Consider the following 26,775-nt stretch of genomic DNA (forward strand, 5'->3'; position numbering starts at 1 on the left):
TCAGGAACCACGTCCCAGTAATATCACGCAGAGACACACAGTAACACCTAGAGAGAGACGAAGATAGAGGGGCGTGTTGTTCTTGGGTTCCGGGGACGCATTCCACACAGAAAATGCACTCGATGAATTCATCCATTTCTCTACCATCTCTGGATGGTGACGTTTCAGCACGTCTTTGAGGCCCTCTGTGTTGTTTATCCATGCCATCCCCTCCTCCGTATACACTTCTTTCTTGAAATCACTGGTGAAAAAGCGATCTGCCTCCAATCGACTGCAATCGACATATATTCACAAAACACATCTTACTAAATGAATGATAAATTTTGCGCTTTTCATTGAAGAATGGAATATTATAAAATGAGAAATGATTTATTTACCCACCGTGATGCCATGAGCAAAAAGATAAAGAAGGCCGTCTCGCTGATGGCAAAACCTTTAATCTTCTTCTCTGCCATGAGGCCGACCTGTAGATCTAGAAGTTCAACGTCGTTATCATAGACCTCTTTCAACATTTGGATGGCCTCCTTATCGTCTGTGAGGTCTTCCCATTTTGAGATGGGAATCATCAGCATATTCCGCCGGAATTCATTGTATCTTGCTATGCTCCTCTCCCTATCACGATAAACTGAAAAGGTACACTCTATCAAATCTGCTACTTCACATTTTAATTTAACAAATTTAAAATAGGATGAAATTAAAATAAAAAAAATTGCAACCAGTAACTAAAGTAATAAATTTCTTACTCTCCAGTGCGGGCATGTCTACAGGAAATGGTCTCTCATTTCCATCGGGGTCCTGAGCGACAATGTCTCTCATCCATAGAGGGTAGTTCCACAGATTAAGGGCCCCACAGGATTGATGCCCCATTGATACAATGTGACATTCCTTACCAATATCTCATAACGTTTCTTCTCCTGGAATTCCTATTAGTTCCTTCATGTCTATCCTGTGAGTCACATGAATGGATGACACCGGATATTTAACTACTATTTGCTTTTATCATAGTCTAAAGTTCAAAGTTCAAACTACTTCCAAAATAACCCGAATGTGAACAGAGTTCCAATCTAAGTGATGCTGTAAACTCAACTCACTCTTTGAGAATTGGAGGGGTTTTGTTGTCCACTGGAGTTCCATGAATGTCTCTGACGAGGATGCTGTCTGGCAACAGACTGTGCATTCGATAGACACCCACAAATTCCTCAGTGAGAGAGTATGGGACCCCATGATTCTGAGGCTTGGGCATTCCTATATAGCCGCTCAGAATAGAACTCCCAGTGTGACCAAAGATTTTCTTCACCTTCTTACCCAATAACCCATACCTGCACATAGTGAAAGCTTCGTTCATTAATAAGAAGAAAGCCCGTATTTAAACATTTTATAAAAAATACGAATTCCTTTATGTTTTAGGTCTGATATTTTAGCCCTTTGCCTTAAATTTCAAGATTGCAACCTATTTAAAACAATATGTAATTATATGTACCAATTGGCGTTCATTCCAGCAAGGAGGGTGTCCGTTTTGATGAGCTCCACCGTCCAGTCAATGGTGTGGATCTTGGCTATCACGGCTGAAGTCACTAATCTTGCATGGCGATACAAATCCTCGTCGCTCATACCAATATAGTGAAGCTGCATTTATAAATTAGTTGACCAAATTATATTAGTCTGCAATGAGATTGATCTTAGTGCTGAAATATTCTCTAGCATGAGGGTCCGGATGTGAATTTCAATGAAAAACTTTCATAATCAATGGTCATAGTCAAGTAACATCCATAGTATTCTATAAGTTAGATTGGATTACTGAGAGTTTCTGCAATAAAATATAATTAACTTCAACATGTCGCAAACGGAATTATGTTCTTGGATAAAGAGAGCCTGCATAACTGACACCCCTGCCCACGAATTACGATCATCTCCAGAGAGGGCAATTCCGTCGCTGTCGTGAAGAAGAAGGCCATCGTCCCCCAACTTCAACTTACCATCTGTGAATGTTCTTAGCTTTTTTGATTCACTCGCGTTGTTTCCATACACTACACTCCCATCCCTGTTTATTTATGTATGGCATGACAAGAGTATATACATTTATATATATATTGTGAGACACCTTCACAATTCAGAGGATTTATAGAGAGATAGAGCGTTTAGTCCAGGCAGGTTTTCTTACCACCAGGCGGTCCTCCTATTTCGTGATCCTGTTTTGATGTCACAGCTGCCAGTAGGCACTGCTTTGCCTTCCAAGAATTTGAATGCCTTTAGCGGACATTGCCGTGCAACGTTGGGTGGGGCGCTTAACTTTGCCTAAAAAATCATGAATTAAGGTTAATGTTATATAATTTCTCGTAAAATATATGGTGTTTTCTATTTGTCAGATGGGAAAAAACTGTGATCAAATCTGTTTAAACTAATGTTTTTTTAACTATATATAATTCCGGCACCCTGAAAAGCTTCAGAACAGTAAGATTGTAAAAAATGCACTCTTCAAATTTATGATTCTAATAGAATCACTACAAAATTCTAGGCAAATTATACCAGAAAATATACTGAAAGAAATTTAACAGAGAGCATACGCTCTAAATATATATTGAATAAGGTAAAGTTAATGTTATATAATTTCTGATATTTGCATTGAAAATTGTGATAATGTGATTGAAAACGTTGCGCTTACATATACTGTGTCTTCAACGTGATCGACCCAGTCATGAATCATGAACTGGATCCACGTGGCAGCAAGCATGTTAAATTGTTTGCCTGTATCGACCATTTTCCTCCGAGAGAGCAGCTTGGTAGCAACTACCATGGGATGTGGCTTTAGCAACTGTTTAGTAAATGCACATGTAATTTAGTTATCAGATTAATGACATGTGAAAAAGAAACAATGTTGGGTGGGATGGTTTAATGACCTTATCATGCTGGGGAGAAGGCAGCATGTTTCGCCCAAAGAATGCCCCTTGGCATCCTGTTTCGGGATAGAACGGGTCATCGTAACTTCCATCAGGTGTTCTATCCACTGCGTTATATCTTCCTCCCTGCACTGCCGTAGTTCCCACGTAGATAAGATTATAACGCTGGTGCAATGACCGCCTGATCTCCAGATATAGGAGTCCTAGGCAGACAGACAATCTATGCCACGCGTAGAATCGATCCACCAAATGTATAATCTGCACATTACGTAAAAAAGAGAAACATCAAAGTTCATAACCCCTCATTCATTCACTATTCTACATTTACAACATTTCATTTCATGGTGATACTTACTAGGAAGAGGAGCCTGTCTATGAAACTCAATCTTGAATATTGGGAGACGAGGTTCCGGTCAAGCAAACCCATGATCTCAAACAGAATACCACTGCAATTAATACGCAACATCGAAGAGGAGGGGAATGCTCTCTGCGCTGGAAGAAAGAACACTGGAGGCCTTTATATAGAGGGCTGAGACCAGAGTAGTCGAAACCTAGAACGGAGTCGTTCACAATTCACTTTTTTCTGTTAGGTAGCATGGAGTGACTTTATTTTCTCTGCTAACCACATATATCCACATTATAAATTTTATGTAGTGTGCAGGATCTTTATTTCACAGACAGTCTCCAAAATATTTTAAAATATTTTTTCTGCCATTAACCACGTAGTTATACACAGTACTATCCCTGCCATGTTCATAAATGAAAATAAAGCTCAGAGTAATCATGGTTCAACTCTTTTTCTTAAACGGTAAGTTGTATTAAACTAGTAATGTTATGTAACATACAATAAGCCAATTATATATTGAATATCATTTTATAATCGATTTATTACCTGCATTATGCATTATTCTTATATTTAAGATACAAAGCCACCTCCCACATGCATAAACTTACAAATGTGATCGTCAGCTCCTTCGCCCAATGTGAATTCCGCCAGCGACGCAGGCGGCTCCGCGTCGTTGCCATTGCACAGGAGCGAACCCCCCGGCATAAACTTACAAATGTGATCGTCAGCCTCATATCGTCACCTCCTTCGCCCAATGTGAATTCCGCCAGCGTCGCAGGGGGATCCGCGTTGTTGGCATTGCACAGGAGCGACCCCCCGCAGTCGCCGGTGACGCATTTCCATCTTCCGTCCTCATCGAATGTGCACAACGTGCCTCTCCACACGCGGCCCGACCATCCACTAGGAGCTTCAACTGTCATACTCTGCCCGCGCCAGCCTGGAATCCCGGCCATACCGTGTACTCGCAACTGTTTATTAGCGTAAACGACGACGCCCACGCCCCTGCCACATTCAATAACTACTTCACCTCAAAATTACGTTACTCATATTTCTAATCAACAACATAAGTTACTAGAGAAACATGCTTACAAACATTTAAGAAGGTAGTTTAGTTTAATTGGTTGTTTGATGTAAATAAACAAATAATCTACTGTCGGTCCCCAATAAATCCAAAAACAGAAAACGCAATATTGTAGTTTAGTTTGCCTGTTGTCCCAGAATAAGGTTTTCCTCTTTAATCATCCTGGTACATACTAACAATTGCTCCAAAAGGTGCAAAGATACATCTAAGTTTGGGAAGATCATCTTGTCAAAAATAGAACATTGATGCATGTTCATAACAAAATTTTAGAATTAGAAATCAGCTAAATAATATCAAAAATCCTCTTAATAACACACATACTCATAAATTTTTATTTCTAAAATACAAATAACTCAATACATTTAGTTACATTCAACTTAATGATAATGATGACAATATTCATTTTTAACACACAAAATTTGTAATAAAAAAACCTTTCCCTGTTTAATTATAAATATAGAACTTAAAAATAATAATCAAGCTTTTCATAATTTTACATACCAACATTTCCCCAAAATAACCATTTGCAATCCCTTACAAGCCTTCATTTTTATCATAAAGCTTAAACCATAAATTATTCATTCTAGTTTGATCTGGGAAACAAATATAGGTTGAACCTTATCTCTAATTTGATTTTACAACTCAACAAAAGAGACACATTGGAGTAAAAAATAGAGAAAGAATAATTGAATTTTATATTGAATGTAAAAAATTTTAAAAATTATATTTATATAAATTAATTAATTAATTTACTTATATAATTATCAAATTTATTAACAATTTCATAAAAATATAATACATACCTTTTATATAATTAAACTTCATTCATATGGGTACTCGGAGAGAGATCCATCTCAGGCCATTTTTCCTGATCTGGTATTATAATTAACGTATAATTTCACACACTGTTTCTTGAGCTATAAATTCCTACTCAACCAATTAGATCAAAGTCTTAACAAAGTAACAGAACATGAAGTATTACAGAAGAGACACTACATAACAACCCTGCTATTGACTACCAGCTTATAGATAAATACATATATTTATGCAGTTACACTATAATTTCTTTCTGATTTAGTACATCTCAATTTAATGAGATAATGTAGCTAGTATTAGAAGATGATATAAATGCATAAACCATTTATGACATATTTTATTAAACCACATTCTCATTTAGTGCAATTATGTTACAGAGTTTGCATGTAAAAAATACAAATCACTAGACTGTAATGATACCTACTTGGTTTCACCAAAATGATACTACCTGGTTTCACCAACCAGTTTTAGAACACTAAGTACAAAACACCTCATCATCATCTTTGCTAGTTGATCCCATGCCATTGCCAGTCACCCAAATCTTTCCACGAGATTTCTAATAAAAATCTTGCAATGCATGAGTTAGGCCGAGTTAGATTCTTGACTATTCTTAATGGAAACAATTAGCACTCATATATTATACTGCAAGTGCACAACAATTTCCAACCAGAAACAAATTTGGAAGTCTAAAACAAATACAGAGTTTTTTAATATCACACCGGCAATGCAGTTCACACAATATTTACGAATTTAGAGATTAAAATATTCACTTGGCAAGGAAGAAAAGAAAAATAAATTCCATCTAGTCAACTATAAAATAGTTCATGGTCCCTTAAATAGATGTTATTTGGAAATAATAGATCCTATATTGTCTAATCAAGCAAAGGGAGGCAAGCTCTTTATGGAGATATGTGACAAGTAAAATATAAATAATGGGAAGATGTTCATGGTCCATTAAATAGATGTTCTTTGGAAATAATAGATCCTATATTATCTAATTAAGCAAAGGGAGCCAAGTTCTTTATGGAGATATGTGACAAGTAAAATATAAATAGTGGGAAGAAGTTCTCTAGTGTAGATACCTTAGAGAAAAACATATTAGAACCTTGGATGATCAAGTGCCAATGATCTTTGGATTCCCTCTTTAGTATCTCCATAAAGCATTCATACCTGCACCCAAAAGCATTTCACGTGGATTCTAGGTATCATGAAACAAGCTAAAGTATGGGAAGACAATATAATGGGTTTCCATCCCTTTATTTAGGGATTTTCCTTCAACATATAAGAGTATAGATATTAAATAAAGGTATCAAATTTCTCTTTGTTCTTTCTGAATGGGAAAACTCTAATAGCCCCAAGGGTTAGCTCAATTGGTCGAGTTCTCATCATCAAAGCACCTCAGTAATGGAATGCCATGTGGTCAATTATCCTCAATGTTCTTGGGGTTAGGCTATGCTAATGAGTTGGTGGAAAGTGATCCCTTCGAGTGGATATAACTAGATAGTTTCTGTGGATGTAACAACCACATATCTCCAGTGCCTGTGAACCACACATAAAAATATATAAATAATGGGACAACTATAATGAATTTCAAGTTGGAAATGGATTAGATGCAAGTATTTAAATCCTCCTAATGAGTTACGCAATAAGATGAACTAGAATTTATCTCAACTAAAGTGTGCATCTCCCTTAAATATGCCTGGACAGTTTCTGTGGACATAATTACCACCGATCTCCAATGTTCGTGAACCACACATAAAAATAAATAAATAATGGGACAACTCTAATTAATTTCAGGTTCGAAATGGACCAGATGCAAGTATTTAAATCCTCCTAACGAGTTATGCAATAAGATAAACTAGCATTTATCTCAACTAAAGGGTGCATCTCCCTTGAATAAATGAGCCAAATATTGAAGAGGATGCACCCACCCCCCCCCAAGGGGGAATCTATTTATGAGCATCGAATATTTGAAATATTTAACTAACGAAAACCTATCACCCCATTACCTCATCTAGAAATTAGTTGAAGGGAGATATTAACTACCACATATCCATATATCCATTTGGATTCTTGCTCACAACAAAATCTTTACTCATGACAATCTACATAAACAAGGATTCCATGGACCCTTGCTTTGACACATATGAAAATGAAAAGAGGAATTAGTAAAGAAGTTATTTTTTGAGAGTTACTTCATTGCAAAAGTGTGGAGCACAGAAATGAAATATCTTGTAAAACTCATTCACCCACTCAAGATACAAGAGAAATGTTACCAAATTTTTCAATGTGGAAATATAGATATTGTAATGTTCCTTCCTAAATTTTCCTAATGTTAGGAAAATTAATTTTGACAATTTTGGTTAATACTAGCTCAAGGCAAATTTTGGTGGAGAAAATAGGAGGAATGCTTTATTTGCATGCTAGTGGAATATGGGGCCCACTCGAAATACAAACTTGGGAGGAAGGGAATTCAAATTCCTTAAGGCAAAATCGAAATTGTGGAGGGACCCACAAGGAATGCATGGACATCACTTATAAAAGGAAGGAATGAGGGAGCAAGAGGGGTCTTTTGTCTATTTGAAAATCGAAATTACCTTAACTGTTTAGCTGAGCCAACATTGTGTTGTTTAGCACAAGAGCTTCCCAGGGTGAGAAGCTCACCCTTTTTTCAGTTGACTTGTAGTGCCACCTAAGGATGTATTTCCTTCACCACCAAGACTGAAAGAAGGATTAGTTGCAAGTCATACACATTTCTGGAGCATAACACACAACTCAGGAGCCACCACTACATAGTGATTGGAGTGAGATTTGTTGGGGCAACATTATCCCAGGGATTTTGGAGCTGGGGAGATGGGAGATCATTTGGAGGGCCATTTGAGGAGGATTGCTAGAGTTGGGAGTGCAGAGATTGACAGGATTAGTCACAACAACAAAATTTGTATTTGGAGGAGGGCTAAGCTATGAAGTGTCAATTTTTGAAGGTGGGAACCAAGGGAAACTCTTTCTGGGTTTTTATAGGATTTGGCAAGGATCACAATCCCAAATTCCTATAGTTTTTTGGGCAATCTAGAGTGGGAAAATTAGGAGGCGAAGTCAAGAAGTAGTGCAATTTTGTAGCAACAACACAATTTTCTGGAGGTGTTGATTATTGCAACCATTTGGATTTATTGTAATCATCACCTGGTAAAATACACATAGTGATCTGCTTTGCTTCTGGTGAAGCCAAGTCCCCATATAAATGTTTTAAATTTCTGATACCACATCCTTAGTGATTGTTTTATTCCATACAAATACTTTTTTAACCTGCATACTAGTTATTTCTTTCCCTTCACTGCAAAGTCTTCAAGTTACTTCATGTATATCTCTTCTTCCAGATCCCTGTGAAGAAATGTTGTCTTCACATCCATCTGTTCTACCTCAAAATCAAAAGCAGCTAGAACAAATAAAAGTAATCCGATAGAAGCTACCTTAGCAACAAGAGAAAAAATATCACCAAAATCAATTCCCGACACCTCGGAATAACCTTTTGCTACAAACCGAGCTTTATATTTCTCCACCTTGCCTTTTGCATTCATCTTCTTCTTAAACCCCCATTTGGTTCCAAATAGTTTCCTTCCAACCGACAACTACACCAAATCCCAAGCCTCATTTTTGTTTTAAGGTGCCATTTCATCAACCATGGCCTCTTTCCAGAGCTTACCATCCTTTAAATATACTGCCTCCCTGACAATTTTGGGATCATCATCAGTAATAGATAAAGAAAAATTTAAACAGAAAGTAGATGGACTATACCTTTCTATGGTGCAAGTAAATTCTCAGTGCGGACACAAACAATTCCTCTAGCCCGAGAGAGTAGGTCTAGCCACAAACAAACAATCTATGGAAAATATCCTTAAGCTAGAATCAATTAAGAGGGAATACCTCTTAAAATTTTATTTCGCTTGGTGATGATCCTACTTCCCCACTTCAGCTATATTCTGTTTCCTTCCTTCGAATGCCTGAAACAAGAAAACAACAATAATAACAAATTTGATAGCATACAATATTATATTCGGCCTACTTAATAGGTCAAGGAACATTAAGCCATAAAGATGTAAAATGACACTTCATGTAGGAAATCAATCAATAGTTTCATTTATATGAATCAGAAAGAGATTACAACCGGTGCCTTGACGTTGTTGGTCTCCTCCGACATATCTGGGTTCCCACACTTCTGCTAGCACTTCATGGATAGCCCCAACAATGGAAGTCTTAAGGCCTCTTTCCCTCTAGTCTCAAACCAAACCAAAATAACACTATTATCCCTCAAACATACACTAGAAAGTTATAATTTATAGATGACTTGTTGGTTATTCAAACTTGCTCCAAAAATCCAACTAGCTTTTGCTTGGGAAAAACAGAGGTTTGTATAGCTTGGATGGGTAGGAGATGGTTCCTCTCATCATGGGAAAAGGTCTTATCTCTTAAGGTTGTTCCATCCTAATAGGGTAAAGGAGCCCAAATTGATTTCCTTGGCTCTATCTAGGCCAATCAACTACTAGACTTCCACTACGAAGCTTCTAGACATGGAAGCTTCAACTCCTTATTTAAAAAACCTTCCAAAATAGGACCGACATGATTGGAAAAGGGCTCATGTGCTCTGATCAGTGCGAGGGCTAGTTTTAACCTTTGTAAATCAGCGTGAGGAGAAAACTAGTCAGTATCCCTAGTCTTGTAAACTAGGATAGAAGAAAGATTCTTGGGAAATGGTGCAAAGGGGAATTATTCTGCTCATGAAGAGGGACATATTAGGAGTTTCTTCATGATGGGAAAGCATGTTGGGTACACTGTAGAGGTCCTCCAGAATTATAGACAGGGAGTACAGGGACAGTGAAAAAATGTTGTGTAACAGATGCCCCCTAAAGTGTGAAGGTTGAACTAGAGTGAGGGGTGAAATGCTTTACAAGTGGACGCGAGGAACCAAATTCCATCATCAGAAAATCTGCAAGCAAGCATAGATACATATACATCACTGAAAACTCTAAATAATGATACATTAATCGTGGTATGGACGCAACCATCCATAGAATGATCATGTGAATGGATCCAAGCCATGGGTGCATCCATCAAATAGAAAGGATCATAACGAAATAAAGGTATGGTCGCAACCATCCAATAATGAGAAGGATCACATATAACAACTCATGGTATGGTCTCAGCCATCCATCTGAAAGAGCCATGTATATCAACATGACCATGTCACATCGCCTCACAACCTCGACTTGTGTAATCTTAGCTCAAGGTCTTCCGGTCCAAACAAGTTGATCAAAGTACAAATCCTAACACGTGAATGAATGTGTTGAAGTTGAACATGCTAGGAAGTCACTTAATTACCAGTCAATGATGTGAACCATTAACAAGTGCTAGATAAACCACCAATAATGACAATGGCTCTCAAGGTACTCGCAACACAGTTCACGAAATGTGAATAAAGGAACTAATGTCAAACACCCATGAAATCACCCGAGCAAAAGCCAATGATGGAACTTATGTCAAGTGCGAAGAACTTTCCATTAGGGCATGCAAGCTCTAAGGTGATAGAAGGGAGTCTCTCAGCTAGCTTCCTGGATAATGAGTTGAAGTCGACAAGAAGCAACCATGTCAAAGGAGGCCCATGATGTATCTCGCATCATCGACACAAGACAAATGGATGCAAATGATTTCAGATGATACAAAGAATCAAGAGTAAGTGTAACTGCAGAAGGAATAACTCTTAAACATATCGGCGACACGACTCCGGAGTTTGGTAGTTTTTGAATCCATAGGATTGGTGGTCATGATGACATAACAGAGATCAAATGGAAGGAAAAAATGAAACGGCCCAACCCAGGAAGGTCATTGATGAAAAGGAGGATATCCCAACCCAACACAAAGCAAAAAGTGTCATGTTCAAGAGTGAGCTACTAACATGACTGATAATATTTCTAATTTCCCCCCACCATTTCTGGCAGGTACCCCAATTATTTTTTATCGCAAGCTTGAAGGGGATAGAATTTGCTTGCACCTATAAGTTCATCCTTCATACGAGTCCGACCTAGTAAGTTTAATTAGCCCTAGGAAGGAGAATCTCACGTCCATCATGGCGATGAATCCAATGTCATTTAATGTTTTAATGAGTCTGACAAAGGGGTAACTCAATATATTTTTTATGTTTAGAGAGTTTGAGAAAGACATGGAAAATGAAACTCCACATGGTCCATTTTCATACATTTGTGTCTCTTGAGCCCGAAAAGGTAAAAAACGATACTTGAGAGAACCGCTTGACCATTTAAGTCAAGGAGTACCTTTTTCGAAAATAGTGCATCCCATCCCGAAAAGGGATAAACGTATATTGGGTGAACTACATTTCGTAGCCTTTAATGAGTTCAAAACCACAAGAGCTCGGTAATATTTTCGTGTTTAAAGAGTCAGAAAATAGCTTGAAAGCAGACCCCCCATTTTATTCTCTTTTACGAGTCAAAAAAGGAAAAATACTCGGTGACCTTTTCATTTGAGTTTTACGAGTTGAGAAAAGAGATGAAACGCAACTCCAGTACCATCATCGGAAATCTGTCACCTGTCGCTACACAAAAAAGGTAAATGCCTTATCCAATTCTGAGGTTAAATAGGTTAAAAAATACTCAAAAACCCTAATATTTCATGAAAAAATGAATAAAATGAGGCAAAAGTAATTATTTTTTACCATTTACCATTTTACCTTTATGTGAAGATCTTTTTACCCACTTGTGCCCTAATTTTTCCAGAGCAGATTGCGGGAGATCTGGGAGGTCATTCACCAAGCCGCCAGTTGCAAGTAAGAGGCAAGACCTTAAGCTCCATTTTCATACTTATTTCACCTATTTTTATCCACTTTTTGGATTTCATGAGGAGGTTTTGGCAAAACATTTTCACCCTCGGTCGGCAAGATTTCCAGGCACGGAATCACGCCGATCGGGGGTTGCTAAGACTGCCAACCGCATCGTCGGCGCCACTATTTTTAAAACAGCCACACTAACACTATGAGAAAATATTTTTCATGTTTTTTCTCAGTTCGACCATTTGAATCCAAATTTTTCTGGCCAAATATGATTATTGACTTGATTATATGGTTTTTGCAGGGAAAAAATCGTGAAAAATGGTGGATTGGAAGGAATGCGAGCATGAGGATATTGACACTCAAGCAATAGCTGACCCAAATTGCTTGGATGCTTTGAGGAACTGTGGGCTCCTAAAATTATTTCTTACACTAGGTCTACGGGCTCAACCCGAGTTGCTAGGGTACCTAATCAGTCTCTGGGACATGAATTAGGAAATTTTCATCATTGGTATTCAAGAGATGGAATTGCAAACTTCAAACATTTATTTCATCACAGGACTGTCTCGTAGAGGGGAACTAGTCAATCTATATGGGTCAAGGCTGATTGGGACAAGTGTGACCATGCTACTTGCTGAACATTGCCCAAAAGCTCTCAAATAAAAAAGTGGCAAGATCGAGATTATGACTATTCGAGATCTTGTGTTGAGAGTGTTATTGTTGACTATCAACAGGAGTGGTTGGGCCCCAAGCACTGCATGAGACCAACAAGTCAAAGTTTCAGTATGTTATCGACTGCACGACGCCCATTACCTTTAACTGGCCGAAATCTATGAAAGTCAACATGAAGTGCCAACTATCAAAATCTAAGGCAGGAAACCTAAAGCAGTTTTGTTTCGGCTCTATGCTAGTGATCTTATTCCTGGAGAGGGTTCCACTGTTCTAATACCAGCTGACTGAGGTGGAACCGCCTGTGCCACGAGACCCACGTATGGTCCATTGGAGTGAGTTGAAGTCCAGGGTTACCGAGGGCCAACAGATGTCCTATAAGCCTGCCTTTTTCTCGTCGCTATGATGACAGTTGATCGTAGTGGAGGATTGGCCTTACAACGGTACCGACTTCCACAAAGATCCAAATATGCCTCTCCTAGAGGGGGAGGATTATGATGATGGAGGTAAAAAACAAACAATTTTTAATTTTTTGATGTTTTTTATTGTTTTTGAGATATATGTGTTCATGACATTTTGATTTTATGAATGCAGATGTTGGACCAGAATGCCCTACTAGGATGTCCTTGATCTCTAGGCACATCTCTTGGAAGTTTGATGTCTCTCCTTATCATGAGGGAAGCGACAACGAGGAGGCAATTGCGCAAAAGCTCGAGGGTTTGACCCATGGGATCCCAGAGTATGCCTGGATGGGTGATGTCCCACGCCAGTACCAGAGGCATACAGTGGGGGTGTCAGATCGGATCCAGCCGACTGCTGACTCACATAGTCCGAGCAGTTACATGCTATCATGAGCATCATGTTGTTTAGTGCATAGGTCTAGAATTCCACATTTTTTAGGCCTGCGAGCCATAGATGTATAAGGCCTACGAGCCACCGATGTATTTTGAACACACATATTATTTTTTGGGGTTTTGATGTATGACAAACATTACCGGCACAGATGTATATATATGTTGTACTTCCTTGCTTACTATGGTACAAATGTTTTTTTTTTGAGTTTTTACATGTTTCGCAAATGTCTATCCAACACATAATTAGCTAATGCATCTGTTAATGTATTCATGTGTCTAGGAATATGATGATATGTAATGTAATCAAAATTTATCTCTAGTAGATGAATACGTAGATACATTCTCAATATCTGAGGGTTTCAGACAGAATATTTCTTGTTGAGTTGAAGGACAACAAGCTGTGAATCAATGTTGACAACAATTGCCGGATGCTAAGAGTGATAGCTTCTAACAATAATTCAATAACTGTGCTATACTTAGGGATTTTATTCGTTGTTCGACCTAGAGAAATACCTTGAAGATCAATCAACTCATAATGGGGGTCATAAATGGCCCACGCCACGAATGATAGATTCCGAGTACTACGGAAGCACCATCAGTGAAACCGATGTGAGGAGACACTGACATCTGCAAAGCAGGCAAAACATAATAAGCAGGAAAGATACTTGAAAAATAACACACCAAACCACATTGTACAAAAATGAATAACACACTATTGTACAAAAGTAACCATGCAAGATGACCTAAGCATAGCACTTTTTGAGAGAGTCCATGCTTGGACTTGGGGAATTAATCAACACAGATGAAAACTGGAGTTTTACCATTAACATGACAAGTAAGCATCGACTCAGCCAAATAATGGAGTAGAACTCATATAAGGATGTGCCCCCATGCCTCTTGGGCCAGGGAGGGTTGCGGGTCAGAAGATGACAACCCCATTGCAATAATGGGCAATTGGTAAAAACTCGGGGAGGGGGGAAAACCTGAATGCATGAAGAGATAAAGGTGCCCTCAGTTGCAAGATCTTGACAAAATCAGGAGAAACTAGCATGTCAATAGGCAGCGGAGAAGAGTACCTCTCAAGACACATAGACATGACCGTCGGGCCAGAACTAAGCCATGGGGAATGAGAAGACATGTCGAGAGATGAACTCGAAACAAGATGATCAGAGGATACCGAAGGTGAAGTCAAATTTTTTTTCACATAATCAATTTTGGCGGCAATTAACTGCATAACCTCACCCCATGTATCAACAAGATCCGGCAAAGGAATGACCCAAGGATCAGACTTAACCGAAATCATGTTGACAGGGGCAACATGAGGAGATGCGAGTGGAAATACGCCCATCAAGGTAGGGTCTTTGAAAATTCCTACATGCACACTCTTATAATGGGCACCAGTGTGCTTGACATATGGAACATTGCCATTCGAGGAGGGAGAGGCAAAGAAGTACAGTTGGTTGACTGTGACTATCTTCCCTTAATGGGGTCAATGAATCACGTGAAAAAGGGAGGAGGCTACAACATGCTTTTCATGGGTCTAGCTCCATCCAAGTAGAAGATTGTAGTTGAGATTACCGTCAACGATCTCTACTTCGGGATGTACCATATTGCCCTCCAATGTAATTGAAAGGTTGAGAAGGACACCGAATGGTCACGAATTGCAACCGTCAAAAGCTTCCAAAGTGTTAGGGGACTAGTTCTGAGTAGGATAACCAATTGCCTTCCAACAAGCGACAAACATGATGCAGGTAGAAGCACCTTCATCGATGATGGTCCTATGAATTGTTTTCTCATTTATGATTACCTGAATGAGAAAGACAATTTGATGAGGTAAATGTTGAATGTGGTTTTCTAGGTCAAAACAAATGATATTAGAGGCAGCTAGATCAATACCCCCAATAGTCGACAGTAATGATTTCTGTTGAGAAGGACAACTTTGAAGGACCTCAAGAGAAAACATAGTTGATGGCGCTTGAACCAAATCTAGAACAATGTTATAATGTTGAGCGCTCGTGCATTGGGATTGTATGAGGACTTTCGAAGCATACCTCAAGAAGGTGGTTAAATGGCGGAATCAGGATTAGGTCGCCCTATATGGAGAGGACCAGCACTAGACAGAGCAGAAGAAGAAGGGGTACCTTCTTTCCCTTTCCCCACCGATGGGGTAGGAGTTTGATAATATTTTGACCTGGTAGCTAGGTTGATCGGGGTACTCATCATGAACACTTCTGAACCCAAGGAAGCGGATGACTGAGGCTGGTCTACCATTTGAGTCTGTTGGGATGGAAAGGGCTCTTTCAGGACAATTAGGGTTCCTTTGAGAAAACAACTAACTTCAGACCATCTTAGGCAATCCTTAGTATAATGATCCTCCTCATAGATGAGGCATCGATACTTGGGTTTCCGTTGGGAAACATCACCAACAGATGATTTAGGAGGACCCTGTTTTGGGGCATCTGGCTTTACGCTTGCCATTTCCTTTCTTCTTACCTTTAGAGGATTAATCTATTACAATAGACTGGACAACGTGAACCTTTGAGGTTTTACCAAGGCCAGATGCATTGCGAGAGGAATCATTGGGAACAATGGTGGAGACCGACTTCTATTTGGAAGAAGATTTTGCAGGGGTCTGAGTCACTGAACCAATTACTCCATCAACAGGAGGGGTAGTCAGAGAGTTAGATGTCATTAGATCAAACAATGGTCTGGGCACATCGGGTAGCACATCATATAACATGCCAGACTGTGAAAAGACAAGGTATAGATACCAGGCATGCGCGATGGATTGTTCCTCAATGACGCATCCACCCATAGCAATGTCCTCAGCAAATTTGTTGACAAATGACTTGGTGAACCACTTGATCAACAACTGATCAGCAATTACAAACTTAATTAGACGGCACCTGCATTTCCATTCATGGATGTGATCGAAGATGTGAGTCACTGTGTCTTGCTTGAGTGACGTTAACAGATGGGTGTTAGTTTCATAGCGAACCGACAGCTAGAAATGTGTGAGAAAGGTCATGGAAAGAGCGTTAAAGTCATGATAGGTATTCTGAGGTAGCTCGATATACCATTTGGTTGCAGCTCCTGTAAGATTTCTTTGGAAAAGGCAAAGACGAATAGAATCATCAACGTAGGAATTCAAGGAGCACCAGAGGTGATATGTCATCACGTGGGCTTGAGGATCCTCTTTCGCTTTTCCTTCAAACTTTGGACAATCGCTTGGAATCTTGGAGGGAACTAGAGGCCAGTATGGCGAATGGATAATCAGCTCATTGGTGAGTCTAAACACATCTGGTAATTCCAGTGTAGACAAAAATGGAAATTGAGTATTGAAAGGCATTGGGGGCCCAACTAGTGGGGCCCATCCTTGTTGGTAAGTATTTTGTCCACAAGGCATTTGATTTTGTCCCCAATCTAGGTTACCTTACCCATAGGGAGGATTTTGACCTTGAAAGCCTTGAAACTGTCTGGCCAGAGACTGCTGATAAGCAACATACTAGCTAAAAGGCTGTTGAGCCTGCTAACCTTGGACATATGGATTTTGCACATGATGTATCTAAGCATAAGGGTTTTGGACCTGTTGCCCCTAGATGAACAGGTTTTGGACCTGTTGCCCTTAGAAATAAGGATTATGCACTTGTTTTCCTTGGACATAAGGATTTTGGACTTGCTGTCCTTGGACAAAAGGAGGTTGAACTTGTTGCCCTTGGACATAAGGATTTTGCGCCTGCTACTACAGGACTTGACCTTGACCTTGCCCTTGCAAGGGTTGACCCTGTTGATATGAGTATAAGGGTTTCTGCTGCCCAGGTTGACCTTGTGGCTGCAAGGGTTAAACTTGCGGTTGTAAAGGCTGTCCCTGTAGCTGCAAAGGTTGACCTTGCAAAGCCATAGGCTGGGAGGATTTTGGTGCATACTGCATTTGCGGCTGCATGGTTTGCTGCAATTGTTGTGAGGGTTGCACCTACGGTTGTTGCAATTGTACTTACTGCGGCATGATCTAGCCTTGTTGCTACATGGATGGCCCTTGCTGCAACAAAGGTTGCCCTTACTGCCGCAAGAGTTGTCCTTGCTGGTGCAAAGGTACTTGAACAGTTCTCGGAATGATAACTTGAAAGTTCCCGAACTGTATCTGGCCATACCCACTAGGCGTAGAGGATGGACCAAGCTAGACATAAGGTCTAGGATGAGGGATGTATGATGGATTAGCAATCGCTTGTGAACCATATTGAACATAAGGAATTTGGTACTGACCTTGAGCCATATTGGGCTGCTAGTACTGGATGTGACTTGATCGAGACAAACCAACATTGGGCTATTGGTACTCGACATGACTTGACCCAGATGGACCAACATTGGGCTGTTGGTACTAGAAATTACTTGATCCAGTAGGTCCAATAGGATTTGAAATGGCACCCAAAGAGGGTTGGTTCATCCCAACCAGGTGAGGTTGTGAGCCACTCACATTGGTTGTGCCAGACATCATAGAAACATTCGGACTCTAACCCCCAGGCAATGGAATAGCCTATCCACTTACTGGAGGGATCGAAGAACTAACAATGACATGACTCGAGATCATCGGTTGAACTGGATGGGTTACATGGATTGACGAAACAACAGGATTGGGAATGGTGGGTTGCACCGGTACTGAAGTAACTACATAAATCACCGTCTGTTGGGAGGTCGGGTTCTGAATGAATAGACCTGTGGTAGGCATAGCACCAGATGCCAAAATAGGGTTGTGATATAATGATGAGGTAGTAGGCATGCCTGAAACCAACTGAGCTAAAGTGACATAATTATGTGGTAACTCAGGATGAACACTAGTCAGAATGCTTCCCATGTAAGGGAAACCTTCAGGAAGGAAGGGATATTCCTACTCCTTGACTGTGTGTGGAATGGAAAACTCCGAGTGACCCAGAGAGGAGACTAGGATGTCACCTTCTGATTCCATGGGTGAAAACAGACGATGACGAACTACCGAAGATGTTCGAGGGGATAATTCCAAAGGAATACACTGCTGATCGTCCAAACTATATGGACACTGTGGTGATATCACAACAGGATCAAACAAAGGATTAGAAGGATAAACAATCAATCCAAGCTGATCTTCAGAAGTTGGCGGACTCTCGGTAGTCTGGATAGGGTTATCCAAAGATTCCGGGCCAATGTCATAAAGTGACCCAATATTTGAAGGGGGAGGACGAGATGACAGAGGTCGAATACTCAGAACAATTCCAAACTCAACACCTTGGTCCTCAAGCGACTGTGGCAATTCAGGAAAAGGCTCCTCAGACAATCATTTAGACAGAGGAGAGGAAGAGGAACTAGGCGAACCAGTTGGTTCAACCACAATGATTTTGTATCAAATAACCAAAAGAGAGATTGATTTCAAGGGATTTAAAATGTATTTAAATGTATACTCACAATGTGGTCTAAAAAATACTAACAAGGATGTTATAAGATCATGGGCAACAATTTTTTAAGACGCAAAAACAAACTAGTGCTATTTCATGTTTTAAGAGTTGAGAAAGAAGCAAAGGTGACTCTATCACTTTCGATTTGAAATGAGCTCGAAAGGACAAGCACTTAGGTGATCTTTTATATTTAGGGCATCAAAAATATCAAATTGACTACTCAGGATGATCTACGTAAAAAAAATTACCAGGTAACTGTGAACTGTAGAATACCTCCAGGAGAACCGAGAAGTACAGGCAGGCAATATCCCTGAATGCTATGTTCGATGTATCACATTTACAAGGCAGTAGACTCAGCTTCTTATGGATAAATCATTGCAACCTAATGGGGTCTCCCTTTATATACTCAACGGTATAGGGAGCACAAGTCCTTACTAGCGTTGTCTAGTGCCAAAGCAAACGACAACTGCTAGGTTTTAATACGCCAGAACATGTCTCTAGCCTAGACCTTCTAAGATGTGATCGTTAGATTTCAAATGCACATTAAGTTAAAAGAGTACATTTTAGAGTTTATTTTGAAATTATGTCTCGATTTTCAGCCTTATCGATGTGACTCAAAAACACCTATATGTAGCTAAATGAGACAAGACCCTTTCAATTTTGATGAATTGTCTACACTAATGAGAGTAGAAAACACACTCAAATGCAACAAAAAAAGAAATTGAAAGAACAATGGATTTTTCACTATTTCACCTTTTGAAAAAAAAATGATGGAAAAAAAAAAAAAAAAACTCTTTCCAATTCCTAACTTTCCTATCAAATGCACTTCAAGTAGCCCTTTCACTAGTAAAGAGAATTCATTTCTTTTCCAATGCAAGTGATGATGCAACTCTAGCCTTCAATGATGCTAACTAACGTAACATATTGATTCAACAAACTATAATTATGTATTCTTCAGTGAAATGACAGAATGAATCTTTCACAAACACTTCAAATAAATATTCTCAATACAATCAATCACAAGCAACACAAAGCACAAAATAGAATTCCTTTCAAAACTAATGAAGCAAAGACTGAACCAAAAACAAGATGGGCAATGTGATCTATGCCCAAAAAGAGATGCTCAAACACTAAATGAAACTTTTCAAACTTGTTAAATGGAAATCAAAGCAACAAAAGGACTAATCAAACGAAATGCAAGGAGAAAATGTGACTATCAACTTGACTTTCTGAGCAGGAAAACAAGTGAATGGGTGATGACATAGATACCCTAGAGTTATACACCATCCAATAACTCAAGAAACAAAGCAAAGAAAATGAAAATCAACCAATCATACAAACTAAGCTAAAAGAGATTTTCAGCCAGGGAGAACATAGTCAAAACAAGCTGAGAGACAGAAATCAGAAGGGAAAGACACACTGGGTATGATTTAGGGTAAACAGTGATGTTCACCTACAGGAATCGACATGATGGACTAACTAACAACACGTGCAAAAAGGTGGTCAATGCGACTATTTTTGAGAAACCCACGCTGATCGGCACCACTGTCAAAAAAATAAATGCATTGACCGAGGATTCGAGGAAAAAAATAAAAATTTTCAAAGGCTAAGACCAGACTTGCCACTGTAAATTTCAGGCTTAGAGAAGTAAACCAGGAAAATCATAGAACACTAAAGGGAAATGGTGATACTAGAAAATTTCACACAAAACCATAAAATGACAATTCGTTAAATAGAAGGATTTTCTCCTCAGTATGGTCGCCAATTTGTGGTGCAAGTAAATTCTCAGTGCGGACACAAACAATTCCTCTAGCTCGAGAGAGCGGGTCTAGCCACAAACAAACAATCTATGGAAAATATCCTTAAGCTAGAATCAATTAAGAGGAATTGCCTCTTAGAACATTATTCCAGTTGGTGATGATCCTGCTTCCTCACTCCAACTATCTTCCGTTTCCTTCGTTCGAATACCTGAAATAAGAAAACAACAACAACAACAAACGTGATAGCATACAATATTGTATTCATCCTACTTAATAGGTCAAGGAACATTAAGCCATAAATATGTAAATTGACACTTGATGTAGGAAATAAATTAATAGTTGCATTTATATAAATCAGAAAGAGATTACAACCGGTGTCGTGGCATTGTTGGTCTCGTCCGACATATTCAGGTTCCCACACTTCTGCTAGAACTTCATGGATAACCCCAAAAATGGAATTTTTAAGGCCTATTTCCCTCTAGTCTCAAACAAAACCAAAATAACAATATTCTCCCTCAAACATACACTAGAAAGCTACAAGCTAGATGACTTGTTGGTTATTCAAACTTGCTCCAAAAATCCAACTAACTTTTGCTTGGGAAAAACAAAGGTTTATATGGCTTGGATGGGTGGGAGATGGTTCATCTCATCATGGGAGAAGGCCTTATCTCTTAAGTTTGTTCCATCCTAATAGGGGAAAGGAGCCCAAACTGATTTTTGCGGTTCTATCTGGCCCAACCATCTACCAGACTTCTATTACTAGGCTTCTAGACATGGAAGCTTCGTCTCCTTATTTAAAAAAACCTTCCAAAAGAGGTTTGATGCGACTGGAAAGGGGTTCAGTCACTCTGATCAATGCGAGGGCTAGTTTTAACCTCTATAAATCGGTGAGAGCAGAAAACTAGTTAGTAGCACCAATCTTGTAAACTGGGATAGAAGAATGGTTCTTGGGAAGTGGTGCAAAGGGGAATTATCCTGCTCATGAAGACGGACATACTGGGGTTTTCTTCACGATGGGAAAGCATGTTAGGTACACTGTAGAGGTCCTCCAGGATCGTAGACAGGGAATACAGGGACAATGACAAAATGATGTGTAACACTTTCTAGTTTCCTTCTTTCTCAAACTGATCTTCTCACAGCTGGAGTTTGTGGCTCTTCATCTTTTGATTCCTCTTCTGTTGTAGAGTCTAATTCTTCCTCCTTTAGCTCAAACTCTATCTTCTCAGGTTCCTTTGGTAGGACATCATGTTTAATAACAATTTTCACCTCTCTAAACACAACATCTCGGTTTTACACAACCTTCCTTATTTCTGGGTTCCAAATATTATAACCTTTTAAACCATCCTTATACCCAATAAAGATGCACCTTTCATATTTACTATCCAACTTGGTTCTTTTCTCGCTTGGAACATGTACTACATATGCATCACAACCAAATACACTCAAATGTGAAAAAAAGGGTTTCTTACCTGTCCATACCTCATGTGAACTTTTATCCTCCAACATTGATGAAGGTGATATGTTGACCAGGTAGCATGTAGTCTCCATCACCTTTGCCAAGAATTCTTGTCCTAACCCAACACCACTGAGCATGCTTCTTAACTTTTCCATCAATGTCATGCTCATTCTTTCTGCAACTCCATTTTGCTGAGATGTATATGGAGTAGTCTTCTACTATGATATACCTCACTTCTTACAAAAATCTTCAAATTCCTTCTTGCGGAACTCTCCACCATTATCTATCCTCAACACCTTTATCTTCTTCTATTTCTGGTTTTCCATCAGAGCCTTAAATTATTTAAACTTGTCAAAGACTTCAGATTTCTTCCTGAGGAAATATATCCATGTATTCCTTTAGAAGTCATATATAAATGATACATAGTACACACACTTACCCAATGATGGAACCAACACAGGTCCAAACAAATCACTGTGCACAAGCTCTAATATCCCTTTCACCCTCTTAGTAGCAGAGGGGAAACTCACCTAATTCTTTTCCCATATACAAAATGTTCACATAAATCGAAATCCAAAGAGAAATTAGACATACCTTCTACCATACCATTACCATGAAATATTTGAAGGCCCTTCTCTCCAATATCTCCAAGCCATTGATGTCATAGGATGGTCTTTTCTGTAAAGACCACTAGATTTTCTACTCCACTTTCAAGATCCATGGAATTGTTGCAACCATCAATAACAGTGCTACCCAAAATCTTTTAAAGAGTTCCAATATGAACTCCCCGCATCAATACCAGTGCTCCCTGAACCATCTTGTAGGTATCTTTCCCGAACAATATTTTTACACCTGCATCATCCATCTTACGTATAGAAATCATATACCTGCCCAATGAAAGAAAATGTAGAACACCCATAAGTGTTATAATCCTTCCACCTTACAACTTTAGCTTCACTTTTCAGCATCTAATGATTCATGCCTTCCTGTCATCCCCTAAGAAGACCTCACCAACATCATATTTCTCAATTTCGCAGAACCACTCCTTATGGGGAATGAAGCAAAAGCATGCATCCAAGTCAGTCAACCATGCCTCATGATCTACATGTGTGCTTGAATAAGAATCCAAGTACACATCCCCACCTTCATCTGAGATGGTTTTCATCTCTGCAAAAGGAGCATCATCAGATCCCTTTCATTTCTTAGGATTTTTAGATCTACAGTCATTTTTCAAGTGCCCTTCCTTTCCACATTTCCACCACACCTTTACAAGTTTTCCTAGAGATTTATATCTCCCTCTAGATTTTGATCTCCCACTCGAGGACTTATTTTTGTTTCTTTTCTGGGACCATCCTTGTACAGACAAGGCAGCACTATTCTCACCCTCAATATTTTTCTGTCTCATCTCCTCTGACAACAAGGATGAGACTATTTCATGAAACTACAAGGTAGTTGTATTTCCACCTATTACAACAACCAAACTATCCCAAGAATCTAGTAGAGAATACAACAAACTGATGCACTTATCTTCATCTGAAATTTTAATATCAATAGATAACAATTGGCTTACGACAATATTAAAGGCATTTAGATGCTCTGTCACCAAGTCTCCATCCTTCATCCTCAAGTTATACAAATTTTTCCTCATGAACAATTTATTCACTAGAGACTTAGATTGGTACAAAGTCCCTAACTTTTCCCACAAAGCCTTTGCTGAAGCTTTCCCTGATACATTCAACAATACTCAATCTGAGATGCATAATCATATTATTCTCTTTGCTTTCTGACACAAGTTCTTCAAGTCTTTATCGAACATTGTCGTTGGTTTAGTACCCAGATCTACCATGATCCACTGATTTTTATCCACCAGCAGATCCTCCATATTGAGTTTCCACAACTCAAAACTTTGACCATTAAATTTCTTAATCTCTATCTTTCATTTGTTTTCCATCTTCTCTCATTGCAAGAATCAATCCCGCATATCTCCTACTAAACAAGGTCTACCACAGGCTCGAGAAAAAACCCCTCAATAGCAAAGACATCCCCTTGAAGCTGAAACTTGGATATGATACCAAATGTAGGTTTTAACCCTATATAGAAATTACCTGCAAACAAATTCTTAAAAAACAAAAAATATACAATGGCGAGAAACAAAAAACAAATACACAAATATCTTTACCTAGATCTCAAAACTGGGACTACTAGATTGATTTTTCATTATATTCCTTTCAATGTTACAATACATATATACGTGTCGTAGCATCCATATACCCCAATTCATTAACCCTGGATTAGAACATAATCATAGTTCCCTTGACTGGATCTACAAAATACCATTAGCAAAAAACCATCATGCCCAAAACCATGTCTAAAATCAATGCACAAAACAATAGGAAGGTCTACCCATCTAATATAGGGTCCAAAACAAAATTCCCAAGGCACTGCCCCATAACCCATGCAGGAGGGCTACCACCCCCCAGCTTCGCACGTGTGGCTAGTGATGGAAGGAATATAACACACACCCAACAAGCTTATTGTTGAGTGCATTGAGCAGATTTTGTATTGCTAAGATAGAGTTATATGTGATATTGTTGTTGAGTGGGTTTGATAAGCATATTTGTTTATGAGAGAAAAGATTGATCGTGTGTTGCAAAAAGAGACTTGATTCAATGGTTTTTGTATTTAGGTTGAGTAGAGGATTAAGTGGGTTGAGTTTAAAAATTGGGTTAAACATTCCCTACAATGTTTGAGCATAGATAGTGGGCCCTAGTTTGAAAATTTATGAATGTGGTCCACAAGAGCTTGAAGGTTGGGGCCTTCTATGGGCAAGTGATGGTTTTTGGATTCAAAGAGTAGTGGCTTCCTTCGAGTTGTGTCTTGAGAAATTGGGAGAAATGGATCCCCTCTAATGGTGCCCAAAGAAACTATTGGAGGTAGGAGCCTGCAGCAAGTAGTGCCCTGCATAGTTGAGGAAGTGGTGTTTTTCGTCAGGTAGTGGCATGGAGTGAGTGGTTGCTCATGTGAATCACAAATCAGAGGTTGCACACTGGTGGTGGCTAGTACATTATGTAATAAGAATATTTCTTAAGAAAATAAGAAGAAGCAAATAAAGGACGATGATTTGTCTCCCAAAAAGGTTTTCACTTAATATCAAGTGTCTTCATGTGACGATGATGATTTATGTGTTGTTCTTATGTTTATGTGACTTCATGTTATATATGTTACTCATAACACCTAGTACATGCATATGTTATGTGTTGTCTAATTAATTGAATTATCATTTATTTGTAAAAAAATACAAAAAATATTAATTGTTGATTTATCAATACAACATGATTCATATCCCTATCCATGTTAAGTAAAATAAATTTATATAAACTTTAAAGAGAATTAAAATGATTAAAAGTAAAAATATCATAAAAAGATGTACAATTCTTATACTTCTCATATATATATAAACTATAGCCCCAAGGGTTATCTCAACTGGTCAAATCAGTGCCTTATCGATCAGGAGGTCACAGGGTCAATTCTCCCTGAATCCCTTGGGGTTAGGCCTAGTTATTGGCTGACGGGCTTGATTCCCTTCGGGGTTGATCAGCTCAAATATTTTCGTGGACGTAGTGGCCACCCAATGACCAGGGTGTCCGTGTATATATATATATATATATATATATATATATATATATATATATATATATATATATATATAGATATAGATATAGATATAGATATATATATAGATATATATATATATATATATATATATATATATATAGATATAGATATAGATATAGATATAGATATATATATAGATATATATATAGATATATATATCTATATATATATATATATATATATATATATATATATATATATATATATACATATACATATACATATATTTACGCCGATAGGCATCCCTCCTATTAGAGTTGGGCACTTTAATCATTTTCTTAATTAATCTTTTTTATCGGATGGCCTAAATTGAAAGATGCCAATATATTTTCGTAGTCATCATTAAATCAATGAATGAAATTCGCAACAGTAACTTTCTTGAATATCTAATCATGTGATTAAACCATGTTTAAATTAAAAATTTACAAAGCTTCATTAAAAATTTACCATACCATTTGTTAATCGCCACCTATTATGATTAAGATGAAGTGGAAAGATTAAAAATGGTTGTGAAACATATGAATCTCCATCACCATCCATTTCAATTACGTTAGGAACACCAACAGTTTCAATTCTCCTATATGAAACATGGCCAGAGGGATGTAAGACATTGATTTAGCGTGGCAATCACTAACAGTTTCAATTTCATATAGCCATCACTTACCGTTTCAATTGCCCTCCTCCATGCAGATGTTTCAATTGGCCTCTTCCATGGAGATAACCACACATTAGATGGAGCGACACATTAGATGAAGCTTCGCTCGAGGGATGTAACATAGTGTATCTGCCAAAAATGTAAGATAGTGTATGTCAGGAACTACATCGGGAACTATTCTTTTGGAGGAGAAAATTTGGCAGATGGATGACATGGACATGAAGGAGTAACTTGCAAGATTGAAACACCTCAAGTCTCAAGTCACGGTAAGTCATATCGTTCAATATTTTTACACTGTACGTTGT

General features: G+C 38.6%; 1 pseudogene; it reads right to left on the reverse strand.

Moving 5' to 3' along the window:
* LOC149154976 (alpha-dioxygenase PIOX-like) lies at positions 1–26,745 on the reverse strand (annotated as a pseudogene).
* Positions 26,746–26,775: the final 30 nt, after the last annotated feature.

This window comes from Pinus tabuliformis, chromosome 9 (genome assembly GCF_031772625.1).
Source record: "Pinus tabuliformis cultivar Carrire ecotype Pingquan chromosome 9, CPIR1, whole genome shotgun sequence".
NCBI classification, from domain to species: Eukaryota; Viridiplantae; Streptophyta; class Pinopsida; order Pinales; family Pinaceae; genus Pinus; species Pinus tabuliformis.